We start from the raw sequence: 12,924 nt of genomic DNA on the forward strand, positions 1-12,924 counted from the left end.
GAGAGAAGAAAACTATAGAATTGTATATTCTATTGGAAGACATAATATGAATGGGATATTTGGCATTCTTTCATATTCAGGAATGAGAAATGGGGGTGCTATAAACACAGCAAAACTTTTATCCAATAGTGTTGTTTTAAGTAAAGACCAAAACAGTGCATGTGTCACCCCAGGTTCTCTTGGCAACAGGGGCTCCACTGTTAAGTCATACTATTAAGTGATAATAAAACAGCAAATAAGCACTTGCAATAAAGTTCTTAGTAACTCCTTTTCTTTTAGCTAGCTCTACTTTGGAGAAAGATTTGTGGAAGAATTTGGTTTGGGAGGGAATTGTACCACAGAAGGTTCAATAAAATAAGTTTACAAAGAACAGAATTTTAGTAATGCACATGTAATAAGTAGATTTGAGAACAAAAATTGTTTTTGTCATAGAAAAATTTCTCTTGGTGATTTGGTCAAAGTCAGCACCGATAACAAGCAATCTAGTTGTATACGTGCATTGTTGTACTGGCTCAACCCACTGCAATGACTCGAAAGCCTAATGCACATGCATAATGGCAAAAACTTATTTCCTTGACAACCTGTGTTAGTTTGGGAATGGAACATCCCAAGCAGGCTGTGTGGAGTAGCCTATTTGTGGGATGGCTCTCCCTATTCCAAGGTACTACCACGGATAAAAGGGCGTACTCAAGAGTAGAACAGAGAACACACCTCAATCATAGATAAAACTTGTGAGTCTCCTTGAGATGACCTTCCCTAGAATACTACAGATGTCTATTTATTTGTATGATCTGTGACTTTATCGTCTCTTTTCTACCCATAATGCACCCACCTAGATATTTACTGAGTAGAAATGACAATCATGTTTATTTTATTCACCTCACTAATCTACAGCTAGAACTTAGCATGTTAGCTAATACATCATTTCAAAATAAATTTTTATACAATTAATTAATAATAGAAAGAGAAAATGTAATTTAAAGTATGACTCAAATGTATTTTTTCTTCACTTCTATTTTCTATTGCATGTGATTCTGTTGCCTTTAAAACTAGAATTTTATCATTTTATGGATGTTTCAATAGAGGGTTTATTTGGCTAAAACCAATCAAACATCAAACACTGATGTTGTAATTGATTGTCGCATCCATATTCTGCTCCCCAACCCTCCCAAAATGCTGATGTACTGACCCCAGGTTTCCACCCTTGAACAACTTTCTCCTCCTTGCTGGAAGATGTCATCTTTGTCCACAGTTCTAATGATCACTTTCAGTCAATAGATTCCCAAATGTTACCTACCTTTAGCCCATATTATGAGCTGCAGGTCTGTATATCCATCTACTTTATCTTCCCTGGATGCCTACAGTCTTCTCAAATACACATTTAAACTCACCATCTTTTCTATAAACTAGTTATCTTAATCTATTCACAACATCTGTGAAGAGCAATGCTTTTTTTCCCAACCACCTAATCCAGAAACCTGAAAATCACCCTGGGTACCTTCATTTTCTAGACTGTCTCCATGCTTACAATCATCACACTGTCTTGTCTATTTCACCTATCCTTTATTTATTGTCTTCACATCTTAGTTCAAAAGATCATCATTTTTGCTTGGATTGTAGCAGCATCCTTGACTCACAGCTTGTCCTTTCAATTAACCTCCTGCTGTGTTGCCAGAATCATTTTGCTAAAAATATAAAACTGATTATGCCACTCCCCTGCTTAAAATATGTTAGCAGTTCGACTCTTGGTAAGGCATAAAATGTTCTCTATGATCTTGCCCTCACCAACCTATCCAGCATCTTCTCCTGCTACACTTCAACATATTCCCCATTATCAAGTTACCTCTTTTGAACATATTTTAACCTCTGCCTCAGATACCAACATCTCACCTCCCAAGCCTACCCCCTGGCCTTTCTATAAATCATAGTAGCTTAACACAAGAAGTGTTACACATTCAACTTGACCAGTCGGTGTTTCTAGTCATCATATCCTCTTAGGTGCCCAGGCAGATGGAACTATGTTCAAATCTGTGTTCCTACAGTCTCATCAATACTGTACGAGTATATAATGAATCACTCACTGGTTCCTAATGTCATTGTCTGGAATTGGTACACACACATCAACGTCATTTACATTTCACTGACCAGAGCAGGTCCATGGCCACACCTAACCTCAAAGCAGGAACAGAATTGTTTTGTGTGTCTGAACGACACAGCTTTTTATTTCTTTTCCTTTTTCTTTTCCTTTTTATTGTTACTTTTGTTTTTATTTCTTGTTTATTTATTTACTTTTTGAGAAGGAGTGTCACTCTGTCACCTAGGCTGGAGCATAGTGGTGCGATCTTGGCTCACTGCAACCTCCACCTCCCAGGTTTGAGCAATTCTCCTTCCTCAGCCTTCCAAGTAGCTGGGATTACAGAAGCATGCCACCATGCCTGGCTAATTTTGTATTTTCAGTGGAAACGGGGTTTCGCCCTGTTGCCCTGGCTGGTCTCTATCTCCTGACCTCAAGTGATCTACCCACCTTGGTCTCCCAAAGTGCTGGGATTATAGGCATCAGCCACTGCACTGGTCCTCCTTTTTATTGTTTTTAAAACAGTACTACTAACATTTAACTTGCACATTACAGTCATCCTTTAAGATTCAGCTCAGGCATCACCTCAATGGGACATCTTTTTTGTCTATGTGGTTTCAATCTGTACATCTGTCTGAGAGCACGTATCAAGCAATTACAGTTGTATACCTTTTTTTCCTCAGACATTCTCAATTGGCTAGACTCTCTGAGGATAGAGGCTATATATTGTTAACAAATTCCCAGTCCCTATGTTGAGTAGGGTCTGCCTTAGAGCAGTTATATAAATATTTATTGAGTAAATCAATGAGTGAATGAGTGAGTGAATAAACTTTAATAGAGAAAAACTGTCCCAACAAGACTCTCTTTCAGAAAGTTCCTCTATTTAATCGAAAGGTAAGCTGACCCAATTTCAATCTAAGGCAAACTTTAACATATTACATCTTATATCTGAAAAAAATTAAAGCTTTACATATTCTTGCAAATCCTCTGAGATATGATTTCCTCTGAAGCCTGTGGATCTCATTCTACCCGACAATGGGAACACAAAGGAAAGCTGATTCTGTGAACCCTAAGCCTTGTAGGAGATTGTGAAACCAATTATGCTATAAATAAACATTAAAGACTTTTATCTAGAAGTTTTGTTTCTGGAAAAATAGGTCAGGACCTAAGAAATTATTTTTGTTTACATCACTGAATTGCAATGATTACATATACTAATTACACTGAATTACAATGATCACACATGCATATACCAATGGAATATGGTAGAAGAAAGAAATAAACCCATTACTTTTTAACTTTTTTTGTGGGCACATAGTAGGTTTATATATTTATGGGATTATATGGGATATTGTGATACAGGCATACAATGTGTAACAGTCACATCAGGGTAAATGGGCTATCACCTCAAGCATTTATCCTTTGCATTATAAACACTCCAATTATACACTTTTAGTTATTTTAAAATGTGTAATTAAATTATTATTGACTATAATCACCCTGCTGTGCTATCAAGTACTGGATCTTATTCATGCTTTCTATTTTTTTTTTGTACTCATTAACCATCCCCACTTTCCCCTCACACCCCTACTACCCTTCTCAGCCTCTGATATCCATCATTCTAGTCTCTATCTCCATGAGTTCAATTGTTTTAATTTTAGCTCCCACAGATAAGTAAGAACATGTAAAGTTTACCCATCCATGCCTGGTTTATTTCACTTAACAAAACATGAAAATGCACACAATTACTGATTCATAATTTGGGAGTAATTTTTTTTCTACGAGATTGTACTTCCACACATACTGTATATTATACTGGATTTTCATTTTAAAATAAAACAGAGCATTCTACTTGTTGAAAGGAAACATTGATGAAACAAATACCTGGTGAGCACAACCTAACTAGCTACTGGCCTGCAGGAAGGAAGCTTTGAGAATCATGAGTCTTCTCTACTCAAGGACGTCTTGAGCCCAGGAGATGGCTTGTATTATACTTAGCATCAATGCCCTGGATGACCTGCCATGTACTGTCTTCCTAATGAATTTCACTATAGATTAGATGCTTTAACAATGCATAACTTTCAGAATGAAAAGAGTTTTTAAAAGTCTGTGTCAAGTTCTGATTGTCCAGAATTAACAGGTCATCTAAAACATATCATTTTTCAAGAACTACAAAGTGGCAGTAGCTAATTTTTGAGTGGTTACTCTGTACTAGGTTCTGTATAATTGATCTCATTAAATCCTCATTTGGGTGCTACTTTTATCCCCACTTTACAGATGAGGAGACCATGACTGGGAGGGTTTAAATCAACTGTGTAAGAGCTTATGGTGCTGGATCCCTTTAATACTACACCATTCTGCCAGTCCCCATAATATTTCCAGAGGACTTGGATGATATCTCGAAATTGAAGACAGGTTTTAATTTTCACATCATTTAAATCTCTGCTGCTTCGAACATTAAGTTTGAGGATAATACCCTGGCAAGAGTTCTTGGTTTTTTTGGGCAAATCCAGCCCTACCTTACTGTGTTTGATTAGCATAATATTTAAGGAAACTATTTTTAATGCTTTGATGTTGGGGAGGTATTCTCCAGCCCCATGCAACCATTCCTTACAGTCATATACCCTTGTAAATCAAACATTATTATTGTAATAGCCTCTGAAGACATTTGAGTTTATTATGTCTCCCAACAAACACAATCAACGGCATTTCTACCCACAAGATCTCCTTGGTTCCCCTCAATATACTTCTGTTAGCCTTTCAAATAGTCTTAATTTCATTGTCAGGGCCCAAAATCGTTTCATCTTTTTAATTCTTTAATAGCAATCTCCTTTACCTCCAACTATGCTAATAGAGTCATAACATGTATTCATTTAATATGACTTTTTTTGTAAGTTATATTGTAATTTTAATGGACAAAGACACAGAAGAAACCAATCTCACAGGGTAGAATTTCAGACTGTCCCGTTAAAGTAAGGTATTTTTAAAGGTATGGGGCTTTTAGGGAGCTTCTGAAATCCTGTCTTTCTGGTATCAATTTCTTTTTATTTTTTATTTTATTTATTTATTTATTTTATTTTATTTTATTTATTATTATTATACTTTAAGTTTCAGGATACATGTGCACAATGTGCAGGTTAGTTACATATGTATACATGGAACACTTTTATGCTGTTGGTGGGACTGTAAACTAGTTCAACCATTGTGGAAGTCAGTGTGGCGATTCCTCAGGGATCTAGAACTAGAAATACCATTTGACCCAGCCATCCCATTACTGGGTATATACCCAAAGGACTATAAATCATGCTGCTATAAAGACACATGCACACGTATGTTTATTGCGGCATTATTCACAATAGCAAAGACTTGAAACCAACCCAAATGTCCAAAAATGATAGACTGGATTAAGAAAATGTGGCACATATATACCATGGAATACTATGCAGCCATAAAAAATGATGAGTTCATGTCCTTTGTAGGGACATGGATGAAATTGGAAATCATCATTCTCAGTAAACTATCGCAAGAACAAAAAACCAAACACCACATATTCTCACTCATAGGTGGGAACTGAACAATGAGAACACATGGACACAGGAAGGGGAACATCACACTCTGGGGACTATTGTCGGGTGGGGGGAGGGGGGAGGGATAACATTGGGAGATATACCTAATGCTAGATGACGAGTTAGTGGGTGCAGCGCACCAGCATGTCACATGTATACATATGTAGCTAACCTGCACATTGTGCACATGTACCCTAAAACTTAAAGTATAATAATCTTTTTAAAAAAAAGCCTAGAAATGCCCACAATCCTACTGCCGACCATTGTCTGTGGGGTTAATTTATTCTATTAATTAAATCGTTGATAGTTTCTTCAGCTAAATTGGAAACAAGAAATGTACTTGATGATTTTTCTTCTTATATTTATAATACAGAAAGTACTCCTGCTTTATTTTTATCTCTTTTAAGTACTTTGTCCATTTCTCAGAAAAAATACTGATTTAAGTAATATATTTGAGAAATAGATTTATCTCAGTAGTAATTAGTGTGCTGTAATTTACTTATACATAATTAAACTTGTTATCAGGGTTCTAAAATTTTCCTGAAAATTTTTATTTTATAGGTCAAAATTCTATAAAATAATGTCAGAGAAAGTATAGATAATGTTTAACAATGCATGATTTATTTTTCGTTTGTTTTCTTTTATGTAAAGCACTAGTGACAGAGAAATTTTTTCTAATTACTAAAAGATATATCTTCCATGCCAGAGAGTAACCATATCACAATGAAAACATTAGCCTTTCTGTCAATTTCAACTTTTTAATCTTTTAGAATTTAGATCAAATTGCTTGAATCGACAGTCTCTACCTAATCCCTCCAAATTCTGGAAGCTTTGCACATTATTGTCTTAGCATTTAATGGAATATAACTACACACAGTGTGGACATAAATTCCAAATACCTATAATTAAAAAGAATAAACGTATTTTTAGGGATGTGCATTCTAATACTCTACCCTAATTACTTCAGAAATTTGCTAAAATATAATAAAATGTTTAGCATGCATTTCCTTCTAGCTTCTCTAAATTACCTAAGATGCCCATTTTGGGAGGTATTTGCATATGAAATATTTATGTTCCTTGAAATCAGTTACTTAGCTAAGGAAAAAAAAAAATGTCTGTAATAAAATAAAGTGTTTAAGAGCTGAATAAATGTTTCCTACCCTCTTTGGTCAATCTATTGCAAAGAGTGACTTTTAAAAGTTCACCTGACACTATTAATAGAAGTAAGCCAGTCTAAAGTTATCTACAGATTATTAATGCAACGTTTCAAGCCAAAAAAGGCTTGATTCATCAGGAAAGCCTGAGATTATTAGTATCAAAAGGCTTTACTCACCAAAAAGATCAGTCATTATTATGTAATATTAATATTGATTGGACTTAGAATATCCTGGATTTTAGTGTTAGGAAAGGGTGCTAAGTAATGTAATCAGTGCCCCATAAAATCAGTATCTTTTCCAATTCTCAATTGCATTTGTTTACATACAAAACGGGGTATTCAACTTTATAGATATGATTTAGGTAATTTAATAATGTGTGAATGAGATTTTAGCTCTGCAGTAGAAACAAGGATCTCCTTCAGTCTAGTGCTTGATTTGGGTTTTTGTGCTTTAATAAAACAACGTACCGCCGGGCACGGTGGCTCACGCCTGTAATCCCAGCACTTTGGGAGGCCGAGGCGGGCGGATCACGAGGTCAGGAGATCGAGACCATCCTGGCTAACATGGTGAAACCCCATGTCTACTAAAAACACAAAAAATTAGCTGGGCATGGTGGTGGGCGCCTGTATCCCCAGCTACTCGGGAGGCTGAGGCAGGAGAATGGCATGAACCTGGGAGGCGGAGCTTGCAGTGAGCCAAGATCACGCTACTGCACTCCAGCCTGGGCTACAGAGCGACACTCCGTCTCAAAAAAAAAAAAAAAAAAAATGCAAGCCCTCACAATGCTATTTTCTAAATTCCTATTAGATTTTTCGAAAGCTTAGAGAAAATGTTGTAAAATGTTTACATAAGGTAGCTTAACATAAATATTTTTTGTTAGTTTACATTCTGAAGCTATTTCTCTCTTACATATACTATTTAAATGTTTCCTGATTCTTCATAGACAAAGTGCCCTGATATTTGAACTGACAAAGTGTGAAAATAGAAAGAAAAAAAATACACACACACACACACACACACACACTTGAATTTTATTAGATGTTTTTATACTACTACTGGAAGTTATTTCTTGAGTATTTCTTTAATATCCTCCAACCTTGCAGACAGGAAATATGTATATTATAATATATAACTATAATATAGTATAATAACTTACTATTACATTAATAATATTACATATTTAATATAATATTATATTTGCATATTATAATATGTTAATAATATTACATAAGTATATCTTAGTAGAAATTTCCATGCCTGAAAGCTGACAGCAAATTGAACTCTTCTAAAACCATGAGAATAATAATCAAATTAATCTTCTGAAAGTATTTTAATCATACCCTTTCATTGTTCCCAAACAATTCATGGGTTCTGTTTACCTAAGACAACAAAAGTCAATGGGCATTTAGGTTGATTTCATGTCTTTGCTATTGCGAGTAGTGCAGCAGTAAATAAATGCTTGTATGTCTCTTTATGGTAGAATGATTTATATTTTTGGGGGAATATATCCCATAATGGATTGCTGGGTTGAATGGTAGTTCTATCTTAAGATTTTGAGAAATCAACAAACTGCTTTTTGCAGTGGCTGAACTGATTTACATTCATACCAGCAGTGTATAAGCATTCCTTTTCTGTGCAACCTCACCAGCCTCTATCATTTTTGGATAAAGAAAATGTGGTACATATACACCATGGAATACTATGCAGCCATAAAAAAGAATGAGATCATGTCCTTTGCAGCAACATGGGTGGAGCTGGAGGCCATTATCCTAAGTGAACTAAGACAGGAACAGAAATCAAATACTACTTTTTCTCACTTATAAGTGGGAGTTAAACATTAAGTACACCTGAGTACAATAAAGGGAACAACAGAAACCAGAGTCTACTTGAGAGAGGAGGGTTTGAGGAGAGTGAGGATCAAAAACCTACTTATCAGGTACTATGCCTTACCTGTGTGACGAAATAATCTGTATAACAAACTCCCACGACATGAAATTTACTTATATAACAAACGTGCACATGTAGCCCTGAAGTGAAAATAAAAGTTAAATATAAATAAAATAAACCAAAAGTTCCACCAACTACTTATCCTGAAATTAAAAGCTCTCACAATACACGCTGGATCTCTGTTGGTGAATACTTTTACTCTGTCATTCTTATACAATTTACACACCTTGTACAATTTATACATCTTGTTTCACTGTAACACTTTTTTCTCACTCCAGTTTTCCTTCACTGATTATTTACTTGTGAAATTGTACTTAACATCCAAAGAGCCTGTATAAATGCCACTTTGTGCCCAGGAAGTCTTCCATGATTTTATCCGGAGGCATTTATTTCTCAGGCTTCTAAACTTCCAAAGGGCTTTATCTCTGTCCCTCTCAGTATACTCATTACTTTTATAAATGTTTCATTGTATTTATTTTCATACTGGCCACTAATTTCTTTAGGTAAAGCATGATCAACTCTCATATTCTTCACACTGTTGTGCATAGTAGGTCCTCAGTAAATTACTAACTGGAGCAATGCTATCATAGCGGAAAAGTCATCATGACAGTAACAGAATAATATATTTTTTTGAGACTGACTCTCATTCTGTCTCCCAGGCTGCAGTGCAGTGGCATGATCTCAGCTCACTGCAACGTCTGCCTCCCAGGTTCAAGCAATTCTCCTGCCTCAGCCCCACGAGTAGCTGGGATTACAGGCGCCCGCCAAAACGCCCGGCTAATTTTTGTGTTTTTAGTAGAGACAGAGTTTCACCATGTTGGCCAGGCTGGTCTTGAACCCCTGACCTCAAGTGATCCACCCACCTTGCCCTCCCAAAGTGCTGGGATTACACACGTGAACCACTGCGCCTGGGGCCAACAGAGTAATTTTTAAGTGTAAAACACTGGATTAACCTCTTTATACTCCCCAGGGAAAAACTAAATACAAAGTATGAAAATCAATTTCTTTCAATCTTAACTATTCTGGATATATATCTCCCCAAAATTACCACTAAATAATGTAGGAATCATCAACAATAGGATGAAAAATATTTCTTTGATTCAAAGTGAGTATGATAACAATGTTTGCTAATTCTATGATAACTCAAAAACTTAAATGTTCTCTACTTTTTTACAGTTTGGAGAAGATTTTTAAAGCAATTTGTGTCTTTAAAGAAAAGATCATCAATTTCTGATGCTGTTCACAACCACAAAGCCTGAGAAGGTGAAGGGAATGCCGTTAAATACCACTGAAGCTTAGAAAAAACGTTTCCAGACCTCATTCATTTCCTCTGTCAGTAAGGAAATACTGTGTTCAGACAATAAGAAAAGAAACCAGTAATAGAAATTGCTGCAAATTCTGTTTGTGTTGATCCTTCAAGTTCAAACCTTTCATTTCATGGGCTGTAGCTGTTAAGAAGAGAGCTGGGGGAGCCAGATTGTTCATTTCTATAGTTAAAGAGATACCCAGTCATTGAAATATATGCCCTTCTCTGTGACTGACAGCCGCTATGATTGGATGTTAGCAATGGGCCCCGTGGAAGATGAATTCAGGTAATCTCCATTTTTTTTCCTTCTTCTCTCAGAAAGGCCTCAAACTGACACTAATTTGATAGTCTCAAATCCCAGAGCCCCTTGGATATTGAGAATGGAATGTAAAGAAATTCTCCTTGGTGTCAGTCAGTAACTTTCCCTTTTCTTCAGGTTACAAAAGGCGATTGACAGGAAGAGAAGGTCTGCTCACTGCTACAACAGAGATGAACTTGAAAACTGATTGACAGACATCTCCTCTAGACCTTATTTTTTTCTCATTGTGATGATACCAGTGATGATGAAGAATAGATGATATGAGTTCACAGGAAGATAGGTACCTTTAACTGTCATTGTCAAAGTCAGATGGCACAATGGAGACACACCAACCAAAATAAAGCCAGGTCTCACTGAACAGATTGTTCCTTTTCCTCCTATCCATTCACTTAGAAAATTAAGGACAAGGAATTACAGTACAAAGACCTCTCCCTTGTCTGTATTCTAAGAGCCCAGTCCTTTCCCAGAAAATACAGCATTCCCAACCCTTCACACTACACAGGTTGTAAATAAGCAGCAAATATGTGTTGAGTTAAAGAAACTAAAGATACAGAAAATATATTCTCCTTCAAAAACAAAGAAGAGAAATTAACACGAGTTGACTATTTGCAGTGTTTTAGGCGCAGTGAATTATATGGATGGCCAGATAGCGGCCACACACATGTGCACACTGTAAGTGCCAGGGACACACAGAGGTGGCCCCCAGAAAAGAATTAGATGCCACAGGTCTCAGTGCACATGGCTTTGCCCTGCTCAGGTGAGTCTCTCTGCACCTGGCCAGGTCTGGAGCTTGATTTTGTGTTGCCCCACAGTCCATTTAGACTTCTACCATTATCCAGAAAAACTAGCGCAATATGTGTGATATGGTTTGGCTGTGTCCCCACCCAAAATCTCATCTTGAATTGTAATCCATATAATCCCCAGGTGTAAAGGAAGAGACCAGGTATAGGTAATTGAATCATGGGGGTGGTTTTCCCCGTGCTGTTCTCGTGATAGTGAGTGAGTTCTCACGAGATCTGATGGTTTTAAAGTGTTTGGTAGTTCCTCTTGCCTTCATTTTCCCTCCTGCCGCCTTGTAAAGGAAGTGCCTTGCTTCCTCTTTGCTTTTCGCCAGGATTGTAAGTTTCCTGAGGCCTCCCCAGCCATGCGGAACTGTGAGTCAATTAAAACCTCTTTCCTTTCTAAATTACCCAGTCTCTGGCAGTTCTTTATAGCAGTGTGATAACGGACTAATACAGCATGCTTCCGGGGATACATCTTCACTATGGGCGGGGCTGCCTTCTTACCCAGGGGGAACAGTCAGAGTAAGTGTGCAGACATTACCAATCACTATGTCCAGCGTCCTAGAAAGCAGTTTGCCCCAAATATAGCATTTTTCCAAGGACCAGAAAATCTAAGCAGAAAAACAAATATATTATTAGTAGTTTAAAAATCTCATTTCTTTAGCTGGTAGGTAGGAGCATTGTAGGAGAAAACCTGAGTCAGATAAGCTTTGGAATATAAACCATGTGTTGTTCACTGCTCTACCCTCAGCATCCAGAAGACTTCCTAGCACATATCTGGCCTTCAGTTATTTGTTGAACTAATCAATATGCAAAAATATTTAGAATGCTGGGCCTTGTCCCAGATGTTGTTCGGGGATCAGATAATCCAAACTAGCCCAGAAAGAGAAACTGGGTGCTTCCAGTTTCATACTGCCTTCCATTAATCACATTTCCTACTTGATTGTTTCAGAAAATCCAAGTAGGGACTTTTGTTTAATTAGCAGCAAGCATTGCAAGTTGCTAAAAACACAAGTTCAGCTCACATCCCTGCCCTTTTTATCTCTACTACCCCATTCAAATTTACTTTATATGTTTTTTTATTACACGAGCTTCTGGTTACACCGTCTGAGGAGAGAGGATGCACTGGGAGCTGCCTTTGTCTTGCAGATACCACCCAGGTGCGGTTCCTTAAGAACTTGTGTGTTATTTTCTTTTGTAGAAAATAGCCTGTCAAACCTGCTAAGAGAAAGAGTTCAAGGTCAAGAATAGATTAATCAGCTTTCCAAAGATACTGTCACCCAGCCCATGGATAGTTTATCTTAGCATAGACAAGAACAAGATGTCAGAAGTGCTGAAATGTTGTTCTGCCATCTACCAGCCACACCAGTAGGTGGCCTCGACAAGGGGGAAAAAAAAGGTGCCCTTCATTCATTCATTTATTCAACAAATACATATTGAACATTTACCTCATGTAAGGTCTGTGCTATTACCTTGACTAGAGAAGTATTTATACAGTTCCTGCCTTCAAGATGCTCACAGCCTGGGCATAGAGGAATGGAGGTGGCCCGTGATACAATCCTATTTATGGGACAGAAAATGCCGCCCAAAATTGCCAGACAAAAAAATGTGTCCTCTGCCCCATGTAAAAATAAAATTACAAAGTATGATTATTAATTATTAAGTTAGTCACAGTAATCTGTGCGAACATCACAAAAATCATAAGTAACAAGTATTGCAAAAAATACAGCATGCTATATATACCAAAGTTTCTATTATAACACCTTTTATCCA

The 12,924-nt window shown here is 36.9% G+C and overlaps 1 long non-coding RNA gene across 1 annotated transcript in view; it reads left to right on the forward strand.

The window, feature by feature from the left end:
- Window positions 1–9,927: 9,927 nt before the first annotated feature.
- The window catches only part of LOC129533638 (uncharacterized), a 65,773-nt gene continuing 62,776 nt past the window's right edge, over window positions 9,928–12,924 (forward strand). The window contains exon 1 of the long non-coding RNA XR_008679922.2: window positions 9,928–10,336. This is a non-coding gene — a long non-coding RNA (uncharacterized lncRNA). The remainder of the gene's footprint in view (window positions 10,337–12,924) is intronic.

The sequence above is a fragment of the Gorilla gorilla genome, chromosome 4, assembly GCF_029281585.2.
Source record: "Gorilla gorilla gorilla isolate KB3781 chromosome 4, NHGRI_mGorGor1-v2.1_pri, whole genome shotgun sequence".
In the NCBI taxonomy this organism is placed as follows: Eukaryota; Metazoa; Chordata; class Mammalia; order Primates; family Hominidae; genus Gorilla; species Gorilla gorilla.